The following is a 25,086-nucleotide window of genomic DNA, read 5'->3' on the forward strand; positions in this document are numbered from 1 at the left end:
CAGTGGACTTTATTGAGGTCTGTTAACACGGGCCGATGTTTTAGCTTTGCGCATTTCTGTGCATGCGCTGGGTGCGTGCGGCCATGGCGAACAAACTGTTCGCTAGGGGCACACATCCATCCTTGTGAATGGAGGGGGTGTGTTTGGGGGGGGGGGGGGGCATGGGGCAGACCATCAACAAAGTTCACTGGGCGTTCTCATGCTAATGAGCCAATGATGTCGGGGGTGGGCAGCTGCCTTCACCAGATGTCAGCTGCCTGCCCACTTCCCTCTTAATGTGCACGCAGATCTAAGGTTGTTCCGAGCAACCTTTCATCTGCGTGCACGTTCCACATCATTCAACGGTCGGTGACCATCGAATGATGTGGGTGTTACCCCGCAGGCTGCAAATGAATGTTTATGTAAAGCATCCATTTGCAGCCAGTGCGAACGTACACTCCTTGCCAATGGTTGGCCAGTGTGCTAACTACTATCATTACACAATATCTTGCTTCATATTTCAAGGACAACATGAAAAGGGTATGCTCTTTCTCAGCCAGTGACCTGCTCCATTCCCTACCTGAAACCATCTGACTTATTCTTTTAATTTGATTCAACAAATAAACAAGAATTATCTACACTCTCTTTATCCTCCTTTTCTGCCATCTCCTTTCTTGATCCTATACCCTCAAAAATTAGTAAAGCAGTTTCTCCTGTACTTATCCCAACCTTAATTAAAATCTGTAATCTCGCTCTCTATCTATGTTCGAGCATGGAGTGGTTACACCATTCTATATAATAAATAAGTTTGACCCTTTAAGTACTGTTCCATCTCTCCGCTTGCATGCCCCTCCAAGCTACTTAAGAGACTTATCTACACTCGTCTCATACAGTATTTTAAAGTTGGCCTTTAGGAAATATAAGCAGATGCAAAAAAATTAAGACAAAGCAGTGTGCAGATGGGGCCGTTCTTAGTGTGTCCGCCAGTGTGCCATCTGGTGGATGGTGATCTGGCAGACGTGGACGTTTGAGCGTCTCTGACGTGCGCCCACCCCATTCGACGGATGGTGATATGTTTGCCTGAAGCCGCTCAGATGAGTGTGGCTCCATCTGTATTTTGTTAGACAGAAGGGTGCTAAGAAGGTAATCCGATGTGCAAAAGCACAGGCTGAGGAGAAAACTGCCCAGTCATTTGGTAAAGGGGGAAAACTTTTTTTTTTTTTTTTTAGGTATGTAAGTGAAAGGAGAAAAACAAAAAGTGAAGTAATAAGACTAAAGACACAATGTGGAAGTCTTCTTGAGAGAGAGAATGCCATAAATCATATTAATAATTATTTCTGCTCAGTATTCACTGCTGAAAGAGAGGGGAAGGGGCCACAGTTAAGTTACAAGTGTATTAAGAAAAATGAGGGAGAAACAAGTACATTTACAAAGGAGAAAGTCCTAACAAAAGTGGAAAACTCAATAAGGCCAGGTGGGATACATCCATGGACACTAAAAACGCTTAAAGGGGAGCTTGTAAAACCATTAACATAATTATTCAACCAGTCACTAGCTACTGGAGTAATCCCAGAGGACTGGAAAATAGCGAATATATATATATAGTCCCACTGCACAAAAGTGGAAGCAAGGAAGCCTTACATCAGTAGAAGAGAAATTGATGGAAACACTTTAAACAAGTTTGGAGGGGGGAGATCATGTTAAACAAATCTTACTGACATTTTTGCCTGGGTGACTAAAGTAATAAATCAAGGGTGGCAGTAGATATAGCTTATCTAGACTTTGGTAAGGATTTAAATACATTAGAGACTGTAAAAAGAAAGGTAACCAAATGGTGCATGTCCTACATTACAAAACTTACCCTAAAAGACTAAAATATCTTAATATGTATAATTTAGAGCAGAGAAGGGAAAGGGGGAACATGATAAAAACTTTCAAATATATCAAGGGTTTGAACAAGGTCTAGGAGGGAGACCTTCTTCACAGGAAGAGAAGCAACAGAACACAAGGACATGCACTGGAACTACAGGGAGGAAAATTTTGAGGAAAATTACTTCACAGAATGTGTAGTGGATAAGTGGAATAGCCTCCCATCAGAGGTGGTAGAGGCAAAATATATTAGAGCAATTTAAATATGCTTGGGATAGGCATATTGATATCCTTAAGAAAATAAATAAATATCAAATATGATTTGAGGTAACATGTTTATAAATGGGCCAAGAGGTTCTTATCTGCTGTCAAATTCTATGTTTCTATCTGCTTTGTCAGTCTCTCCAGTTGCTACTAGTATTCAATAAAAACATGCATCTCTAAATTTTATACAAACCTGATCTCTCCACTCTGCACAAGATCTGTGTCTCTCATCCACATGTGCTTTCATTCATGATTATAGGACTTTGTTCGGGCTGCACCCATACTGTGCAATGCCCTCCTGTACACAATAAGACTCTCCTCTTCAAAAACCTTCAAGTGTTAGACAAACTAATCAGATTCCAGAACAGAGCACTCTGCCTTCTTAAGCTTTTCTGCCGAATTACACTGCCTCTATACAGTTCACACCTAACTTAAAATATTTTTTTCTTTACTTTCATCTTGTGATTACATACAGAAGTATTGTTGTTTGGTGAATTAGGGATGGGGAACAGTCAGCCCTCCAGCTGTTGTTGAACTACAAATCCCAGCATGCCTTGAGTCAGTTTTAGCATGGGCAAATATCAAAACTGTAGCAGGGCATGCTGGGATCTGTAGTTCAACAACAGCTGGAGTGACAGTGCCTGTGGTAAATAATACCATATTAAATAGGTGAGTATAACCACATGGCACATACATACAGCCCACATTTCCTGATTCTACAATACAATAAAAATTGGAGAAATAAAGTGTCAACACACGTACTTGGGTATGATTTAAGGCAGGGGTGGGGAACCACAGGCCCATGGGCCGTATGCGGCCCCCGTAGCTGTTTTGCGAGGCCCTCCCACCTGCCCGGTGGCTTGGCCGGGAGTCAAGTACAATGGAGGTTGGTAGTTCTCATGAGATTCCTCTTAATCCACAGCAGCTGGAGACTGTGGGTCCTATACAGCGGCAGCCGCCGGAATGTGGGAAGGCTGCAGCAGGACAATTTGTAAGAGAAATTTTTACACATGGATTTTTTCCCCCATACAAAATGGCCATTGGCACAAAAAAAGGTTCCCCACCCCTTATTTAAAGTATAACCTTTGGAGACGAAGTAAGCCCTATGTGTCCTACTAATTTTGGATACATCCAAGATCCTTTAGATAGGAGTCTAGTTGAGATTAATAAAAAAAAAAAAAAAAGGAAATTGCTCCAGAGTTGTGACATCTGCTGATCTATGAAGCCATAAACCATTTTGGTTACATATATCATGACCTTGTCAGTGAAGGCTGAAATATGGGTAGCACCTAGAATGAACGTGAGTGGTGTGGTAGGGAATGTAGATTGTAAGCTCCACTGGGGCACGGGGCTGAGCGCTGCGGAATATGTGTGGGCTATATAAATAACTGGTAATAAGTACATAATACACAGCTGCCTTTTCTCCACCAGGATGAATAATCTGTGACTGTTAGTCATTCAAATTCAAGTAATAGAAAAATATGAGTAGCAGCCAGACATTAAAATATTATTAAAAGCTGTAATATTTGTCTACCTTTTTACAAGGCTTCCACATGTGTGTTTTTAAGCGAGAAGACAAGGATCTGTCATGAAACTGGTAATTGACAAGCTTCCAGTCTACAGAATGACAGTTAAGGGCGAAAATGAAGAAACTTTGTTTTTCTCATGATGTTAGACAGCTCTCGTAAATCATACACAAAGTGCTAAATTGCTGGAAGTTGACAAAAATAAGAATGAACTGTGCCTTTTGAAGCAGAGCTAGAGCAGCCTTTATTCTATGTCCATAAATAATGAGGAATGTTTACGTTTTTTTTCCCCCTCTTGATATAATCTCTAACTCTAAATAAAGGTTAAATATACAACCTGATTTCATTATACATCTTGGGGATGTCCAATTAATTTCTTTAATTTACCCCAGCTAATCCATCCCTTGGGGTCTATTCAATTAACCCTAAGAAACCATCATTTATAGGGGATTATGAGGTACACAAAGCATAATCCCTGATTAACCAGCCCTAGAAGACCCATTTTGCTATAGTAACACATGGGTATGGAAATTTATCATGGATTCCATGTAGGGTGGCCAATCCCGGGATTTGGCCCCAAAATGTCCGGGATTTCAATCCTGGGATTGGAGTATCCAATCCCAGGATTTCGGGATTAGACTGGGCATGCGCAGTCTAATGCCGGGCGGTGTCTGAGCACTTGCTTAGACACTGCCCGGCTGTTCCCGACCCAGCGTGCGCAGTGTGATTCGGTCATAGGTCACACTGCGCAGGCTGCAGCGCTGACCACCAGTGCCTGAACCGCCTTGCCGCCGGGCCTCCCACGTCGCACATGTCTACCAGACGCCTGCCCCTGCACTGCGGCCACCTGCCCCCTTCCGTAGCTCAGAAAAAGTCAGTGTGGGGGCACAGGGGGCAATTTTCTTTTAGGGATGCCGATCCCGGGATTGAGCATTTTTCAATCCAGATTTCCAGGATGGAAAAAATGCCCCGGGATTGACATCCCTAATTCCATGTGTTATCACCTGAAAATGTACCATTTACCACGTGGTAAAAAAACAGGCTGTAACTGGATAGCACAGTAATGACCACCAGAAAATGAGTGCCGCTTCCATAAATACATATGTATTATTTCGGTAAGTGGGCAGAAATTAACCTGATTCTGATATCCTCTTTAGGAAGCGTTGGTTCTAGAAACCCAGCACTTCCAATCTTGTTTATATAAAATAAATTTGGTACTTGTGTATTTTCACAGCGCAGTACTGGGCTATTCTGCATAGAAAAATCACATTGCATGCAATTTGCGATGCGATTTCCTTCGTTCATTTTTAGTTCAACCGTGCCCGCGGATCGCATGCAATTTGCGATGCGATTTTTCATTTTCTAAGCATCTATGCGATGAGATATCCTAGTTCATTTTAAAAGCACCCATGCGGTGTTATTCGATGCTATGTGATTTTTGCACACCCCCGCTATCCACGTCACCCCGAAGAGTGACGAGCGCACACGGTTACGCATCCTCCCGACCTTTTCATACCCCCACTATCCACTTGGCATGGAGTTGATTTTATAAAGTGTGGCTAGCCCGAAGCGTGAAGAGCGGCCGTGAGAAAAGAGCCCGAAGCGTGACGAGCGCAGCAGAATACAGGTCAAGTAATACACAGCCCCTCGCGGGGCTCGCCACGCTTTGGGCTGGTTTCGCACGGGGCTCGCCACGCTTCGGGCTCGGGGGCTCACTGCGCTCGCCACACTTTATATGATCAACTCCACGCCGACGTGGGTAGTGGGGGTATGAAAAAGTCGGGAGGACCCACTATAGGTTTTTTTTTCATGGTTTTTATTACAAATTGACCAACAAATCAGCAAGCACATAAAAATACATTAAGTAGAACTTTTGATCATCTATTCAAGAAACGGTGAACAATATTGAATTGATACAATAAATGTATTTATATAATGACCTTTTAAAGAAAAAAGTTAAAGAAACGATTTTTAAACAAGTCACATTTCTTCAGTTTTTGTATATGACAGTACCATTTGTATTATAAAACAATAAGGTGGGTGCCCATCTAATACCTTCATTTCATACCTTTTGTTTAAACAGGCTATTTTGGAGTTTTCTCCGCAAAGACAGAGGGAGGGTCTCAATGTAGCTCTACCAAATGATAAAAAAAAGAGCCTTCATGCTTTTTCTTAAATTTGATATCCACCTAATCCATCCTGAAAATTAGATTTTAAGTGTCTCTTTATATAAAGAAAACAAAGGAAAGGCCCAATGAATCCAGTCCCGGTTGATCATTTAATAAGCTGCAGAGCTAAAGGCTAGAAACTGTGTTTTGCTGTCTTTAGTAATCCATTATTATTAATAATAATAATAATAATATTTATATAGCACTTTTCTCCCAATAGGACTCAAAGTGCTTTACCATTGTCAGCTCAAAATACAAAACCAGCTTAACAGTAGATATCCGGTAAATGCTTGAGTAAATAGGTAGGTTTTTAGTCTATTTTTAAAGGATTCTACAGTGAAAGCTTCTCGCACTGTGCCAGGAAGAGCGTTCCATCGAGTTGGAGCAACAAAGTTGAAAGCTCGACCCCCAGATGAATTCAGGGAAATTTAGGATTAAGGTAGGAACCCAAGCCTATTTCAGTGTAAAGGGGACATAGGGGGGTATTCAGTTAAGTGCTGTGTTTTTATTTTTATTTTTTTTCAACTAGTTGTAAAAACATGTGGATTGGCAAATTACTTGCCGTTCCATGTGTGTTTGGGGAAATTTTGTCTGTTTTCGACTGTTTTTCAGTAATGTTTCAGCAATGCAGTTTCGACTTTCGACATAAACAAAAAAATTGGGACCCGAATCGGCGAACAATGACCAAAATAAAATCCGAAACTTCCACAATTGAAGCTGGAAAAAAAAACGGACTTTGATTGAATACCCCTACCATCTCTCTGCATCCTGTCTCACCTGAAACAAAATGCCCATAATTATTGGGCGATCCCAAATGTAATTAAATAATTTGCTTCATCTTGGTGCTATTTATGCAGTGAAGCTAATCTCATGAAGAATTGCAATTTAGGAGCGAGTTAGGTTCTGTGAATCACATTTTTTTTTTAAATAAAAAATGATCGGAAAAAAAAAAGATGGTTTTCGTCCTAAATAGTCTCCAGAAATATTGAATTTACATGTGTTTTCAAATGTAAATTAAGAATACATAAATTAGAAAAGTATGTTAACTTTCCCAAAGGACAATACCGGAACAAAAGTGTCGTCACTGGTGGTTCCAAAGTGAAATCGGTCCTGGAACAGGTCAGAACCTCGGTCCCAGACACCATGACTGCCTCCCACACTAGGAAGTTTCTCATGAACACTGGTGAATTCCCTTTTCTCAAGCTGATATGTGGTTCAGCCTGATTAGATTCTGGACATTATACTTGACATTCTGATAGATTATACTTTAGATAGATACATAGAAATAATTATCCACTTCTTGGTCTGTCTTCATAAAGTATTTGAATCCACAAAGTATGTTCAAAGCGTTTTTATTAATGCGAGTGCCACTGAATTGTCCTATAATGGTGCATAATGTTTGCATACAGATCTGGAAGCAACAGATGGCATGTTTGACAGTTCACTATAAACATCTCTGTTGTTTCCATTGATTTTTATTTAAGTAAAACACAAATGTTTTCCTTCATTCCTTTCCTACAGAGGACTGGATGCAGCAAGAACCGCATTTTGCTTGCGACTCATCCCCCCACTGCCCGCATGCAAATTGGCGTTTATGAACACCGTATGGATGAAGATTTTTATCAAAGGATAGTTCTTGTGGTAAGAGATGTCCTTTGTGTTATGATGGAACTCCAGGTTCCTAAACCTAGGAACCTGGAGCTCATTGGCTGGGTCCCAAATACCGTTTCATACCTGATTTTGATGCCAAAATACCGGGTCTGAAAAGGGTAGGACCCTCCATTTTAACCGTTTTACAAAATCGGCTTTTGTAAAACGGTAAAGTGGTCCTGCACCTTTCAGACCGCACAGATTACCGTTTTAAAACGGTAAAAAAACGGCAATATACCGTTTTTTAAGTGCGGTCTGGAAGGGGCATAAGGTTATTGTGAAGCCTTTATTCTTAAAAAGAAAATGCTATCCGCAGCATTAGATGATATTAGAGTAAGTGCGTTTTAGCTGAAGGTGCTGAATATTGCTTTGAAAATAAAAAAAAAACTTTTACAATTGAGGTGCAAAAACCAGAGTTCCTTCATGCTATCTACAGAACTACAATTAAATTACGTTTGTTTGTGTATGTATGGATGTTCCACGATAACTCTCGAACGCTTTAACTAATCGTCTTCAAACTTTGCTTACTACCTTATCTTAAGGGACAAGCTAAGTTCGAAGATGGGCTTAATCGGACGACCCCTTAAGGGTGCTGTCATAAGGGTCCAGGCTATTTCTGTGGAGTGGTCACAGCCCTGTAATAAAAAAAATTGCAGGTGGTGTGGGCTGTGTGCCGGTGCACAGGCTGCTGCCTCTCTCCCCACTCAGCACACAGCATTGAGCAGCATGTGCTGAGCTGTGAGGAGAGGCTGTGCTGCTGCTGAAGTCTCTGCTCTCTACTCCCATTGCCCAGTCTCTGCGCTCTACTCCCATTGACCAGTCTCTGCAAAGCTGGAAGGAGCGCGGGACCCCGGGCCCTTCCAGCAAGCCCAGGCCTTGGTAAAAGTACCTGCCCCCTTGTCGACGGCACTGAATACAAAACAGTAAACAGACTCTCTTGAGTGGTGGGTTTTCCTTGGGCAGGTCAAACCTATCAGGGTAGGTTTGTCCTGCCCCAGAAATACTCACCACAGAAGGGGCAGCCATTGCCCCCTGCAGCAGCCCCTGCTCCCCCGGTTCTGCTGCTGTCGGCTTCGGCTGTTTGCGGCCACTTGGAGAAGCTTGTGGGGGCTCGGGTGTTCGGGCGCTCAGCCGTTCCTCTGGACATACCTGTGTTTGGACACCTGAACACACAAATGACCGAGCGCTGCCAAGCCTCTCCGATCCTCCCCGATTGGCGATGGGAGGATCGGCAATGGGGGGGGTGGAAGATCAGTGATGGGGGGAGGGTGGTGCGCTAGTGCTTCACCACTGGAGGCACCACTGGCACCCCATTTATTTACAGTGGCATGCATGGAATTTCTTGGTAAAGCCCAATCCTGCAGCGCAGCTCAGCCCGAGAAAGTTCCAGCCATAAGCATAAGAATTGCATAAGCATAAACTTTTGCTTGTCCTTCGGACAGGCCTTAACACAAGTAGGGTACAATAAATCCTGTTTACAAATTATCATTATCCAAAACCATTACCAGCACATCTGGCATCCGCAATGTATCACATCTGATCCCTGACTGAGGAAGCACCGTGCAGAAGAGACGCTCTCCCCACTCTGCAGCTGGCGGCGGGTGGCAATAGAATTTTAAAACAGCCATCCAAAAGAATGGTTGGCCACTGATTGGCTGAGCCAGTCAGCGGACCCATTCTTTTGAATATTTATTTATTTTAATCTCCTGCCTCCCACCTTCATCTTCCTGGGGATATCACATGTGATTTATCACATGCAAAAATGGCACAAGTACCAGATTTGTATGTGAACCTCCCAGGGGGCTACCAGGGGAGCTCGGGAAATTGTGTCGGACAAGTGTACGGGGGCCTTTATACTCAACTGATGATATAAGTCAGTTTATTAAAGTGATTCTTCATTCAAGCAGGTTTTAATATCTGGCTTGTGTTATAATTCTAATTGATGCATCAGCCAAGCCCTCATCTGTCCAGTGCTGATCTTCAAATTCCAGATATGTCAACGGTGTCTAGGTTGACAACATATGGTCGACATGGCAATAGTTGACACATTAAAAAGGTTGACATAGGCTTTTAAAAAAAAATCCTTTATCACGCTTTGCTATTTATGTGGACTACAGTTGGAACAGTAAAGTATGAGGGTTCATGATACACTAATTGATTCCAAAAACTTGAAAAATGATGTTGACGTTTTGTCTGTGTCAACATTTTGTTTATGCCCACCTTGTACCCGGCTTTTGGAGTCAATATATTCGACCTAGACACTGTTGACCCTTTGATCCACACCCCTGATCTGCTGGATTCGGTAATACTAACCCAATTTAAACATTTTCCTCCCTTGAACTATACAATTGTAAAAAAAAAAAATTCTTCATAGAGAAAAAAAAAAAAAAAGTAAAGGCATGTGCATCCCTCTCACTGCAACATGGTTTGGTTCTCTTTCGCTCCTATGCTTCCAACTCTGCACCGCTCGCATTCTCTCTATGAAAATAGTCTAGATTAGTTTGCTATTGGAATTTCAATAATTCCTCTCTAAAACACGCGTAGTTAATAGAATACAGTATACTTTAATACTTTATGGCCCCAAAACTACTTCAGTTTTGCTGTTCTCATAAACGAAGACACTGTATTCTAGGTTGAAGTGTTCTTTAGCTTTATAACCTTATCACAAATGCGCATGCTGAGGATCGAGTTGATTGATGATACTTTTGATATTTGAATCTTCATCCATTAACCCTTTTACTAGCGGACTAAAAATTCACTGCATTTATGATATAGGACAGATATTCACCAGACTATGAAATTATCTTTCCTTGAAGCAAGGTAACATAACCTTGCTGCAAGCAGAAATATGGTGACAAATCTTTATTAATACCCCTTTTACACCAAAATCCCTGGTCGGACCCAGGTCTTTGAACACAGAAGTTTCCAGGGTCGGACCCTGCTTCATACCCCATTTACACAGCACTTCAACCTGGGTCGGACCTGGGTCTGCACCATTTACACTGAACCTGGGTCAGCCCTGCTTTTCCCTATGGATAACATTAAAAATGTCAATTTTAGGACTGATAAACTGCCAGCCAACCTTCCCTCAATGATTTAAATAAAAATTAAAAGACATGAAAAGTTAGCATTGAAAAATGTTGGTTGGTTTATTTAGCAAAATATTTTGTCAAAAAGTTATATTCAGTGATGAAGCGCACATAGCGGTATAAAAGTGCAGCATCACCCATGTGCTCCCCTCAGTCCTCTGCCCCTGCAGCAGCAGTCAGTTGGTCGACCTAAAGATGGTCGACAGTCATTAGGTCGACACCACTAGGTCGACATACTGCAAGGTCCACATGGGACAAGGTCAACAGGTCATTAGGTCGACACAAGCATTAGGTCGGCATAGGATTTTTCACTGTTTAATGAGCCGACATATACCGACAGGCGGTATTTCATGCCCTAATATCCACTAGGGCAGTGATGGCTAACCTTGACACTCCAGCTGTTATTGAACTACACATCCCAGCATGCCCTGCTACAGTTTTACTATTTGGCCATGCTAAAACTGATGCAGGGCATGCTGGGATGTGTAGTTCAACAACAGCTGGAGTGTCAAGGTTAGCCATCACTGCACTGGGGCATTGTGGGAGAATAAAATAGTGTGCCGAGTGCATGGACACTTACAACTGTGTCCATGTCGACTATGTCGACATTCGGGTAAAAAAAAACAGTGAAAAACCCCATGTTGACCTTTTGACTGTCGACCTAGACCATGTCGACCTAATGCTTGTGTCGACCTGATGACCTGTCGATCTTATCCCATGTCGACCTAGACACCTGTCGACCTTGCAATATGTCGACCTTATGACTGTCGACAATCTTTAGGTCGACCATACAATCCATACCCCTCCCCCCAGCTCCCCCAAAACAAACATAAATGATTTCTGTAGGTAGAGTATATATCCCTTAAAAAATTGAGTCACTGGAGTGGGAGGCACATCACGCACCCTCCTCCTTTAAGCTCTTGGTCCCACTACTGCCTGACAGCGCTGCATCCTAGTGCCAGATAGGGTTGTGGCAGGTCCACCTGTGGAGTGCCAGGTAGCAGCCTGTGTGCACTGTCCGCACGGGTTGCTGTCTTCTGCTGCAATGCACTGTGGAACGCATGGTACTGACTTACGGAAAGGCGTCCCGTGCTTCTGGTATCCTTTCAGCACTACCCAGATGTCCCGACCTGGGTTGGGACCATTTACACCGCTCACGACCCAGGTCCGACCAGTGTTCAACCCTGGTCAGGACCTGGGTAGGAGACCAGTGTCAATGGACCTGGGTTGGTCCCATTTACACCAACACTGACCTGGGTCCGACCTGGGTTTTTCGTTGGTGTAAAAGGGGTATTAATGATAGCTGCAGGCAGGGCAGAGCATGTGCAGTCTGTCACATTTTCTTGGTTCATTTCCAGATAACATATTGCTATTAATGATCTTCTAATTTTCATTTCTTTTATCAACCGTCTGACAATCAACAATATTGTATATTTTTTTTATTAATGTTTGTTCTGTTATTGCTAGAGAGTTGAAATTGGGTGCATTAATCTTTCAACTCCTGATAGGTTGCCTGACTAAGCTGGTTATATCATGTGATCTTTGTTCTCCATGCCTGCTAGAGTTCTGTGGTCACCTCTTAATCCGGGCCGGATTTATCACTAGGCCCCTGAGGCAAAAAAATCACCTGTATCTAGGTGTGCAGGGTTGCCCCCGGATTCCATTTCCGCCAATAGTGACATTTTGCTTTGTAAATATCCACAATGGGTACAGATGGAATAATTACTCGCACCACTCTTGGTCAGAGGAAAATGTCCTGATATTAATTTGCAAATGCAGCTTACAATGGTATATGAATACCTGCGGTGCCTTGGATGGATACAGCGATTCCTCCACCAATGGTGCTGTGTCCAAAATATAAGTCCAATTCCTGGCACTCACTTCACTCAGGGGCAGGTATTCAATGCTGTTTGCGAGTGGTGACAGCGAGCAGGGCTCCACTCACCCTGACCGCATTCAACACAGCCTCCGCATCAGCCAATTCCTCCTCGCTCCGTTTTTTGAGCTTGGGGGAATTGGCGGATGCGGCTCCAGAAGCAGCTGTTTTGGGGAATCCTCGCCGTCCTGTGACGGCGAGGATTTCCCCAGTACGTTGAATAGAGCGAGCGGCCAGCGCGGGGGTTAAACAGCGAGGATCGCTGGTTTTCAGCAATCCTCGCTTTTAACCCCCTCGCCGGCCGCTCGCTGCGGCATTGAATACCCCTCAGGGTGTAGTTGCTCTGGTGCCCCCTTTGAACTGATGGATCAGCTTCAAATATTTGCACAAAGAAGTAGCACTCAGGAGACTTGTTCTTGCAGTAAAAAAAATGTAGAACCCTTCCCCCTCATTTAGGCAACATACTCATCAGCTGCGGCTGTCACTCCACAGCCCGCTCTGTGCTCACGCAGAGTATTCACAATGCGCAGCCAGATGACGCGCTCAGGTGTTCAGCGCAGTCGAGGAGATAGTTTACCCGGTTACTATAGCAACCTAAATGAAAAACCATTAGTGTATTAAAAAACAGAGTTTGATGCATATATTTATGACATTACTTTTTGTATAACAATTCACTCAGAATTGGGGTATAGGAATCTAATTCATAAAAAAACATTTTCTTACTGCAAGAACAAGTCTCCTGAGTGCTACTTCTTTGTGCAAATATATATGTGTGTGTGTGTGTGAAACCGTATATATGTGTGTGTGTGTATATATATATATATACATATACATATATATATATATATATATATATATATATGTATATATGTGTGTGTTAAACCGTTTTTGCATTAACGTTTTATTGAAAGAATATTATCCCATTTGTTATAATAATACTGTGAAACATTGTTCTGTATTAGAAACCTTGATCAACCATGTGTTAATGCTTTCTAACTTTAAGGGGAAAATTTTACTAAAATAGACGACGTATTGATTGAAGATGGAATGTTGCCCATAGCAACCACCGAGAGCTATTATCTTCTGGAAGGTGCTAAATAAATGAGAAGTAGAATCTGATTTGTTGTTATGGGCAACATCTGCAGTAGAACTCCCATCTTAGTAAATTTTCCTTAACATTCTAAAGTTATTAGGCTTTGATATATTTTATTTGAAATCTTTCAATAAAACCAATCTGAGACCAAACATATAATTAAAACATGTAAAAAAAGTATGTTTCAGAGAAACGCATAAACACAAAAAAACAGTTGAGTATTAGCACTAAATAGGTCACTGGCATTAAACATTTTGAATAAAAACACTAGTTTAGATGCCTTTTTCAGTTCCCTGTCTATTTCAAAGCTTTGAATGAACTAATTCTTTCTACACTAGCTGAAGATGATTCAGTAGTCAAAAGTTGTTCAATAATGGGAAATACAATGGGAATAACTTGGGGGAGAAACTTGATGCTAGGCAGACTTAGCACCTCTCATCTGATACACCTCCCTAGATCTCTCATGTGGGAGTGTGTCTGTGCTTTGCTGCATTGGTGTAGCTTACTTCGATAAAGACCAAAAGCAACAAGAATGTGGAATAACACCAGGGGTTCCCTTACAATAGGCTCTTTAAAAAAAAAAAAAAAAAATGTTATGCTGTTGTGTCTGTAGTAACAACATGTTTATTTAAAAAAAAAAATATTTAAACCAATTTTTTATATATAAAAATAAATGTAATAATTTTATTAGAAGTACTTGCAAAGGATTTTGGTTTTATGTATAAAAAAAAAAAATCAAAACTAAGCTGTGATTATTTGAAACTGTAACCTGTGGGAATAAAGGCAATTAAACGGTCTCTTAATTAAACCAAAAAAACTGGTTGAAAATGAATATACCTCTTAGAATGCTTTTCTTTGTCACATCATAATTTATATAGTTGGTGACTTATAATTAAATTAATTATGCTGCACAAATCCCAAATAACTTATTTTAATAGTCTTAGGAAAACTATACATTTTAAAGCATTAAATCATTTATTTGTTAGCAATGTCATTGGGCACTATTCAATGTTAAATATCACCGTGTGCAGCGAATCCTGTTTAGGATTCGCTGCACACTCACTGTGTTCTGGAGGGCTGGCAGCCACTCGCTCTCCCTGTATTCAATGTCGGAGGGGCGAGTTGCCCCTCGCGGCGAATCTTAACCCCTTCAGCGGACGAGCGTCCACGGCAGGGAGCCGTGGGACGGTGGCAGTAAGGGACCGGGTATAGTCACTGCTCCCAATCGTGCATATGTAATGATCGGGTGCAGTGAATATATGAATATCTAATGAGCGGCTCGGCTCTCGGCCCCCTGCTGGCTGCTCTGTGTAAAAAAAAATATATATTTTTTTAAATTAAAATATATATTCATGTGCTATAAGCACATGAATAAAAATAGCATGCCCCTTCACAGAATACAATTCCTGATTTTTTTACACCAAAATTAAAACAAAAAAACTTTTATTTTAATAGTTCACATTCCACTTCTCCATGAAAAGATGTAGAATTGCTACACGGAGAGGCACTGCGAAAATCACTCAGAATGACGGCGAGAAGTGCACATTGAATAGGGTTGCTCGCTTTTTGAGAACAAAAGTCTCCGTCTAACACGAGAAAAGCACAAACTCGCCATAAAACACGGCTAATTTTTCTCATTGAATACTGCCCATTGTGTTAGCCCCTTGTGCAGGTTATGAATGCAATAGTGTTGTCTGCTATCCAAAAAAGTAGTGAGTGCTAGCATTTATCTGTTGTTTTTTTTCTTAACTATACAATCACATTAATATCTTAAAAAAACACACCTCTAAAAATATTAATACACACAATAAGAATGATATATATATATATATCTCTCGATCGATCTATGCACAAGTTATCTTTCCATTTTTTTTTCCCAATTGGCTTCTATCCATTTGTCTCCGCTCTCAGATGCTTGTTATTTTAGGTTACACAAAATTATTATTGCATATGTCGGTACTTGTGTAGTTTCACGGCAACAGTTACGCCATTAGCGTAGCGTCCCTGTCAGAACCAGCATGGTTCACACTGTTAGCGTGGTCAATCAGAAGTAGCGTAGTGTTCCTGCGGCCAGCGTAGTTAGCTTAGTCAGTCAGAAGTAGCGTAAGCGTCCCTGTCAGATCCAGTGTAGTCAGTCAGAAGTACTGATTGTACTGTAATGTGTTAAATTGCTTTAATTCTTCTTAACTAAAATCCAGTTACAAGTTAACACATGTTGTCGTTACTGTCTCAGATGTATGATATGGCAGGTGTGAATGTGTTCCTGAAACACTTCCACTATTCACGGCAGCCGGAAGCGTGGCGAGCGCACGTGTTACGCATCCTCCCGACCTTTTCATACCCCCACAGAGATGCAGTTCCCAGCAACAGTACGGTATTTACTTGTGTAGTTTCACGGCAGCAGCCTACGCTGATCACCTAGCTTACGCTGCCGCCGTGAAACTACACAAGTAAGGCAGCAGTTGGGCTACGCTATTAGCGTAGCTTCAAACGTAGCGTAAGCTGCCACCGTGAAACTACACAAGTACCCATATATCTTTTGTAAGATTTTTTTTTTGTGGTAAATTTATTAAAACCTCTAAAAATGGAGAGGGGATGTTGCCCATAACAAACAGAGTCTGTGTATCCTTTCTTTATTGCATTCTAGGCAATGATAGACCAAATCTGATGCTATGGAGAGCATCACCACCTCCTTTTCATTTTTAGAAATTTTAGTAAATTTATCCCTTAGACTTAGAATATTGTCACATCTGCATAAAATTGGCAAATTCTGGGAAGAAATTAAGAGATAATGGGAAATGAGAGCAAATCTTTGTGGAGTATTCTTAAAAACATTTTTTTTTTTTTTTTTTTAATATAGAAGGAATGTTTGTTTTATGTATTCATAGAACACTGAGAGGTAAAGTAACCTTGGAAGTCCCTTTAATTGTGATAGAAATACTGGTCTTCGATATATTCCACTATTATGCTTGGCTGCAAGATCTGCGCTTAGCGACTCAGAACAAAACTTCCAAATCCTTTCCTTACTACTATTTATTAGCTTTCTGATCATTCCATCATCTGGTAGCTGTATAAAAACTGAACCTTTAATACTGTACATCTAATTCTGTGAATCATGTTGTCTAGCAGTGACCCCACCATGGAATCTATCTTAATGCACCAGTCTTTCAACTTCTAGTTTTTATGCACTAGGTTAAGAGACTGGTTTGAGGCCAAATTGGATCACCTTGAACTTGTGTTACTTTGGTTATATGTGTTAAGATGTTGCAATTTGTAATCTCTGCCTGAACCAGCCTTTCAACTTCTATACAGAACAGGGCTATTTTTCAGCAGGCTCCAGCAGGAACTGAGGCCCTTATTCTAGTTCACTCTTTCTGACAAAATATTTCTTAGATGGACAAAACCATGTGCACTGCAGGTGAGGCAGGTGTAAAACCCCACCCAAATCTAATTATCTCTGCACAAGTAACACCTGCCTCACCTGCAGTGCACATGGTTTTGTCCATCTAAGAAATATTTTGTCAGAAAGAGTGAACTAGAATAAGGGCCACAGGGCAGATTTATTAAGCTTGGTGAAGTGATAAAGTGTCTGGTTTTTATCACCGGCCAACCAGCTCCTACCTGTGAAGTTACAGGCTTGGTCTGAAGAATGACAGGTAGGAGCTGATTGGCCGGTGATAAAAACCAGACACTTTATCACTTCACCGAGCTTAATAAATCTACCCCTCAGTTCCTGCTGGAGCCTGCTGAAAAATAGCCCTGATACAGAAAATAATATGTATATGCACCACTAGAATAGGGCTTTTCTAGTTATGTAATCCTCTCCAATAGGAAAAGGAAGTTCTAAAAATAGATATTTTTATGGCAAGATTGTGAGTAAGTCCGACATTCACTCTCTTATTAGTACAGTGACACTAGCTTCTGGTGACACCAAACAACCACCTGCAGGTACAGTTCTGCTTCAGCCTGCCCACTTTGAACTTATCAGTACAGAGCAAACTGTTCTGGTCAGCAGTAATCTGCTATCGGGTTGCTATTTAAGGGTTGTAAGTTACTTAGATATAAGTCTGTATTTTCAGGGCACACACACAGTAAGATATTCTGGGGTATTCAATGCCGCAGCGAGCGGCCGGCGAGGGGGTTAAACAGCGAGGATTGCTGAAAACCAGCGATCCTCGCTGTTTAACCCCCGCGGCGGCTGCTCGCTCTATTCAACGTTGTGGGGAAATCCTCGCCGTCACAGGACGGCGAGAATTCCCCAAAACAGCGAGACCCGCCGCTGCTGCAGAAAACTCGCAGTTTTTAGCCGCGGGTCTCGCTGCTTCTGGAGCCGCATCCGCCAATTCCCCCTCGCTCAAAAAACGGAGCGAGGGGGAATTGGCGGATGCAGAGGCTGTGTTGAATGCTGTCAGGGTGAGTGGTGACAGCGAGCAGGAAGCTCTGCTCGCTGTCACCACTCGCAAACAGCATTGAATACCTGCCACAGACTATGAATGATTTTGAATATGCAAAATTTCCTTGATGTGCATGGAGCCAATTTTGATAATCCTATTTGACATATGGCCATATACACTGTATGCGAAAGTCAATATTGCCTTGCCTACACATTCTATTTTTACTTTTGATACCGACCTGCAAGGATCACAAACACTGAGATTTTGGCTAACCTTTCTTACGATTTTGACTATATAGTCAAAATTGTAAGAAAAGTTAGCCAATATTGCACAGTGAGTATGCCCCTTAACTAGGATGAAGACAAGAGGTGACAGTAGTGCCACTTACTGTAACTTGCGCGGCAATTAGTTGTTAGTCACAAGTAAAGGAATGCAGTTTGGCATTCAACATAAGGGTGAGTATACTAAGGAGTAGGGAGCAGTTAAAGGGTAAACTGGAATGAAAAGAAGTTCCTGGGTAGAGAGGTTAGTGGGGATTTTTCCAAAGGCTGATAGGCTTTAATGAAAAGAGATTTTTTTTTTCAATTGCACTTTAGAAGGTGGTAAGACTAGGCAGAGTAGATAAAATCTTGGAAACAAAAGAAAGAGATCAGGGTAGATGTGAGTCTGTAATCAAAGAAGATTGTTGGGGGTGGTATAGATTGAATGTAGGTATATTGAGGTTGAAGATGTTGAATGGAGATAAGGGGTTAAGAATAGAATGTCAAGTGGTTACAGATATGCAAGGTAAAATGTTAAGGCCCCCATACACTAGGGCGACTTGTCCTTAGGACAAGTCGCCCCCGACTTCCCCCTGAGCTTCCCCGGCTGCTCCCCGGGGGAGCTTGATTAGATTGGCACTTGATGTGCCATTTTTTACATGTGATAAATCGTCTCGCTTTATCACATGTAAAAAACCCGGGGGGGGGGGGGGGGGAGGCTACAGAGCAGGGCTGCTGGTGGGAGCAGGGTGGGCTGTGGACGCTGTGGGGTACACAGGCGGCATAGAGCCGGGCAGAGGGAGCCGGGAGCTGTCAGTGCTAGAAAAAAAAAGCCTATACAATGAATGGGCAGCCTGTGATTGACTGAGCGCTCTCTCAGCCAATTGCTGACTGGCTGAGAGAGCGCTCAGCCAATCACAGGCCGCCAATTCATTGTATGGGCTTTTTTTTTTTATTCAGTACTGACAGCTCCCGGCTCCCCCTGCCCGGCTCTATGCCGCCTGTGTCCCCCGCAGCGTCTCCAGCCCCCCTTGCTCCCTCCACCGCCGCGCCGCCCCACTAGGTCCCAAGTCGGGTGGTCAGACGTGCAGCAGGTCCGACCACCCGACGCAGATCCGATGCGCACGGGACCGCGCATCGGATCTGAGGGGACATCAAAACTAGCCGATTTTGGTCCGATTTCGGCCAGATCTGACTGATCTGGCCGAAATCTGACCAAAATCGGCTAGTGTATGGGGGCCTTTAAACTGGATTCTGAGGGGGGATATGGAATGATTGATGTAATTTGCATAAAGGGATGAATGACACGGAGTGGTATAATAAGAAAATGAGACTAGAAGCATTCATAATAGATGGAAGTGAAAGGAATGACCAGAGGAAGATATAATGGATTTAGGTGGAGGTCTTGTGAACAGTGTGTGGAGGTGTTATGGGCATTATGGTGTGTACCATAATATGTAATTGTCATTATGACAGAATATGTAATGGTCACAGCAGAGTAGGATGATGTTTATTGGGCGTAATCCTAGTGCAGTGCTCAAGTATATATGTATGTATTATGTTTCTAATTTCAATTTCTAATATAGATTGTCGTCTCGGTTGAAAAAAAAATGCCCTGCCCGGTGGCCAGCACCCTACTAAAAAAAATTCTACTGATGTTACCTCTGTACACCAACTGTTCTCAATTCCAGGTCTCAGTGAACCATAACAGTGCATGTTGTGAAGTCTCCTCCCAGGGTCCCAAGTGAAGTAATTAGCACAATACCTCCTGTGGATCTTTTAAAATGTGTCAGTCAGGTATGTGCTCCTGCAAGGAATGTATACAAAACATGCACTGCTTAGGTTTCCTGAAGACTGAGGTTGGGAAACCCTGCTATTCACCATAGACTGTGTTATTACACTATTATTTTGTTGGTTATGGGTTTTTCTTTTTATTTGAAGTTGTGTAGTTTAGATGAAAGAAGGCATGTTCTTCATTGTTTAAATGTCAAAGGGCAGTATTCAATGAGAAAAATTCTCCATGTTTTATGGAGAATTTTTGCTTTTTCGCCTTGGACGGAGCATTTTGCTCTCCAAAAGTGAACCACCCTATTCAATGTGAAATATTCGCCGTCTTTCTAAGTGATTTTCGCCGTCTCTCTCCGTGTAGAAATTCTCCATCTTTTGATGGAGAGCTGGAATGTGAACTTTTAAACTAAAAGTTTTTTTTTTTTAATTTTGGTGTAAAAAAATCAGGTTTTTTTTTCTGTGAAGGGGCATGTTATTTTTATTAATGTGCTTATAGCACATGAATATATATTTAATTTAAAATTATTATTTTTTTTACACAGTGCAGCCAGCAGGGGGCTGGAGCGCTCGAGCCGCTCATTAGATATTCATATATTCACTGCACCCGATCGTTAATATGCACGATCGGGTGCAGTGAATACTGGGTCCCCCGCTGGCTATAGGGGGGGGCAGCTTGTGGGTCCCTCCTCCCCTCCACATTCCTCTGGAGCAGCCAGGGAGACTTTAATCTCTCTGGCTGCTTCCGTCCCCCGGCTCCCTGAAAGCTCCCTGCCGCGGACGCTCGTCCACTGCAGGGGTTAAGACTCGCCGCGAGTGGCGGCGAGTCTTAAATACATTGAATAGTGGGAGCAGGAGGCTCCGGAACAGGGAGAGTGCATGGCGAGAGAAAAAATCTCTCGCCATGCACAGAGAATTTTTTTCATTGAATACTGCCAAAACAGTCAATGGCTTGGAAACTGCTGTAATGCACCTGAAAGGAACATGTATTATGTTTTCTCCCCCCCCCCCCCCCCCCCCCAGTCAGTAGACAGTTGTAAGCTTAAACGTTTGCATCTGCAGTATTTGCAAGAAGCAACCCAAAGTAGCATTACAAATTCTAATTAATTTGTAGGACAAAATGTTTTATAAAAAAATATATACAGGTCGAGTATCCCGTATCCGAATATCCGTTATCCGAATTATTCCGAAATACGGACATTCCAGAAAGTGAAAAAAAATATTTTTTTTGCTAAAAACTCACTGGGGACATTTGTAACAGCATTACTGGGGACATGATATGTAACTGGCACTATATATGTGCAAGACAATGATTGCTTGGCATTCAAATTCAGTGCTGAGATAGTACACACATTTTGTTTCACGTTTTGAAACCTTGTTTTTTGAACAATTAAAATATATTTGTGTGTATTTTATGTGGTAATAAAATATGTGTGTGTATATTATGTGTTTATACAGCATAAATGCAAGATACTTCAAAATACATCATTGAAATATTAAAATATTCCGAAATACGGAATAATCCGTTATCCAAAATTCTCCTGGTCCCGAGCATTTTGGATAAGGGATACTCAACCTGTATATATATTCTTGTATCTTCAACACTTTTACTTCATATATGTATAAATTAAGCAATTCACTTTAGTCTTAATACTAAGGCACCATGCAGTTCTACGGCCCATTGGCAGATGTAGCCTGAGAATACGGCTGCATTATGTTTTTTTTTTTTCTCCCCTGATTTGAGTTTAGAATCTCCTCAGCAGAAGTAGAGTAAAAGCATTAAGCTGTGCTATGTATCATAAAAATGTATGAATAGTTATAGTGCGTGGTGTCACTAAGAGTGAACCTACTTTGCCAGCAGCATTTCCTCTTGCATAAATAAAACTCTTATGCCTTGAGTACTAGCATTCCTTACTTTGACACTAAATGGAACAACTAACATTATGTACTCAAAAATGACAATTATATAATTTTGTACAGAAAAGCTCACATTGTGTATACATGTGCCATATCGCTTTCCATTCTTGAGACTTTTCCTCCCTATACACACACACGACTGATTGGCCCAGTTTTCAAACACTCTCTATTGAGAGTAGAACCTGTACAATTCATCCAAAGACCGAATTACTTTAGCGTGTCATTAGATTTTATATATACGATTATCGTTTTGTTGTATACACTAGAACAACCTTTTAAGAGCTCTGTCTAAATCCAAAAGGCTTATTACCTGGTTGTCTGTTTGGCCATACACACTTCTTAAAGTGCACCACATTGTTCATGATACAGGTTGAGTATCCGGTATCCGGACATCCCTTATCCAAATTATTCCAAAAACCGTGGTTTTTGGAATCATTAAAAATTTTTTTTTTTTTTTTAACCCCCTAACCCTCTTTTCATACTTACCAAGTCCAGGGTCTCCAGCGGTCCCAGGAATGCATTGCGCGAGTGCGCGCGCGCCGGTGGCGCAATGCATTCCTGGGACCGCTGGAGACCCAGAGAAGATGCCGGAGGCCTGCTGTGGACGCCCGGGGACTGCGTGGACGCCGAGGGACCACCGGACACCATCAGGGGACAGGTAAGTATGCTTTAAAAAATATATTCCAAAAACCGAAAAATTCCCCTATCCGGAATGCTCGTGGTCCCGAGCATTTCGGATAGGGGATACTCAACCTGTATCTTGTGATTGACCTTTGACCATGAAGCACAGCCAGCCAGAAGTTGACGTATATGACATGGGAACCTGTGCGATGTTAATTATGTAATTCCAGTATGTATCAAAATGACATATTTCCAGTTTGAACACAGCCTTAGAAAAGGAACATCTTTATATAAGGGTAAACAAAAATATCAGCACCTGACCATTTTCATTCATTATCAGATTGGCTTGAAGACGATCAGCAAGATAAAACATGTATTTTAGGTGTCTCTATGGGAGATGGTGGAAGATATTTTTTTTCTCATCCTCCTTTCTTCATTCACTTCTTTTTGCTGTTATTGTGTAATATAGCAAATTCATGGGATGCTGCATAAAAGTTCCATATTACTATTTTTTTTTGTTTGCTTTATATGGATGTTTGTACTTAATCTACCAAATTATTAAAAGAGGAATTGTCTGGATTTCTTATTTTAGTATGTAGTGAGCGGAACCCAAATGATTAAGACCAGCATTTCTTTTCCTTTCTTATAATCTTAGAAACTGTAATGCAAAACTGACTAATTCTAGAAAAGCAGTACTGTCGATAGGAAGCATGCGAGCAGGGCCATCATACCCTTTTTGTCTGTTATTACACAGTTTCCATTGTAAAGCACAAAATATTTTTTTTTCTTGTCTTTTCTTGTAATACTAAAATTACAGTTAAATGTGCTTTTACTACTTGTATGGTGATAGTATTTGGTGTTTGTGTTGTAGATTTAGCAGAAGCACGATACTTGTGAGCTCTCCATTCTCATTATCTTTTGCTTTAATAGGTTGACTAAGCCTCGCACACACTAGCCGATCGCCTCTACCTCTGATATCATTAATGATATTGGTGGTAACCCCGGACAAAACAATATTAGGCATACACACTGAACAATATTGGTAAACCATATAGCCAGTGATGTTAGTATTTCCCTGGCTGCTGAATGTGATGCCTTGTTGACCATATAGTCAACAGTGAGCATGCTGCGCATATCTTTTATTTTTTTATTTTCTTAAAGATATCTCTGAGTTGAGGCAACAATAGTCTCAATATCTTTTAAAATGTCTTCTTTTTGGAAGGGGCTTTAGTTTGATTTGTTTTGAGATATGTCAACTGGGACATATGCAGCCAGGTGTAGATAAGATGATTATTATAATTACTACAGTATGATTACTACTACTATTATTATTATTACTATGATATTATGGTGCTTTGGCTTTTATACTGTCAGGGCAATAGTGCTGGTCTCTTGCAGTATAGGAACACTAGTGAGATACTGTGCAGAGCAATTGAACTGTATCATTTAATGTTTCTTATTAGCTTACCCATTCTAATATTTACTGTTGATCTCTGATCTTTACATTAATATTAATGTTTTGTTTTTTTTCTATAGCTTTACTTTGGCTTCCTTGGAGCAATTTAACCAGACTGCACTAAATAATTGTTATAGTATTATTGATTTAGGATCCGCTCGATAGTCAATAGGTTGACCACTAATGGTTGACAGGCAATAGGTTGACATAGTCAGGGGTAGCCAACTCCAGTCCTCGAGAGGTACACACAGTTTACATTTTCCATGTCCCCTCACAGTATTTAGCGCCACGTGTGGGTCTTTTAAACCGGGAGTGGGGAACCTTTTTTGTGCCAAGGGCCGCTTATAACGGAGAAAAATCCTTCGGGGGCCATATATGAAAATGCCACTTACAAATAGCCCTGCTGCAGCCGCCCCACACCTCGTGGCTGACACTGAATAGGACTCCGTCTCTAGCTGCTGCTGATTAAGAGGCATCTCGCGAGAACTACAGACCTCTCGCGAGAACTCCCCCGTACTTGACTCCCAGCAAGACCGCCGGGCAGGTGGGTGGGCCACTCAGACTGGCTACGGGGCCATTTACGTCCCACGGGCCGAAGGTTCCCCACCCCTGTTTTAAAATATCAGTCAGTAATGAGTGCACCTGTGTACCTGTGAGGTGAGGTGAGCTGGAAAACGTGAACTGTTGGTAGCTCTAAAAGACTGGAGTTGGCTAGCCCTGGTCTAGGTCAACATTGACAAAAAGTTGGCACAAGCAAAAGGTCGAAAGGTTGTCATGAGTTTTTCATGATTTTTTTTTCTTTATCTGAAAGTTAGATTATAATAGTATGCTGAGCACATCAAGGCTCCGTGGTCGAAGCATGGCAAGGGACACTTATACCATGTCTGCAGATTTTGACAGACCCCCCCCCCCCCCCAAATAAAAAGGGAAAATCGTGTTGACCATTTCCATTTCAACCTTTTGCCAATGTCATCCTAGACCATGTTTACCTTTTTCAGGTGTTGACCAAATATTCCACACCCCATTGATTTATTTTGTGTTTTTCCTCCACTACCCTATTTACTGACTTTGCACTTCTGTCTTATGCCATATTTAATTGGTCAATAATCCATGTAATTGTGCTGTCCGTTATGCCTGTG

At 41.7% G+C, this 25,086-nt stretch overlaps 1 protein-coding gene across 2 annotated transcripts in view; it reads left to right on the forward strand.

Moving 5' to 3' along the window:
• TNKS (tankyrase) overlaps positions 1-25,086 on the forward strand; it is a 210,897-nt gene that overhangs the window by 60,931 nt on the left and 124,880 nt on the right. The gene's annotated exons all lie outside the window — the stretch shown is intronic.

Source organism: Crinia signifera, chromosome 1 (assembly GCF_055691185.1).
Source record: "Crinia signifera chromosome 1, ASM5569118v1, whole genome shotgun sequence".
Classification (NCBI taxonomy): Eukaryota; Metazoa; Chordata; class Amphibia; order Anura; family Myobatrachidae; genus Crinia; species Crinia signifera.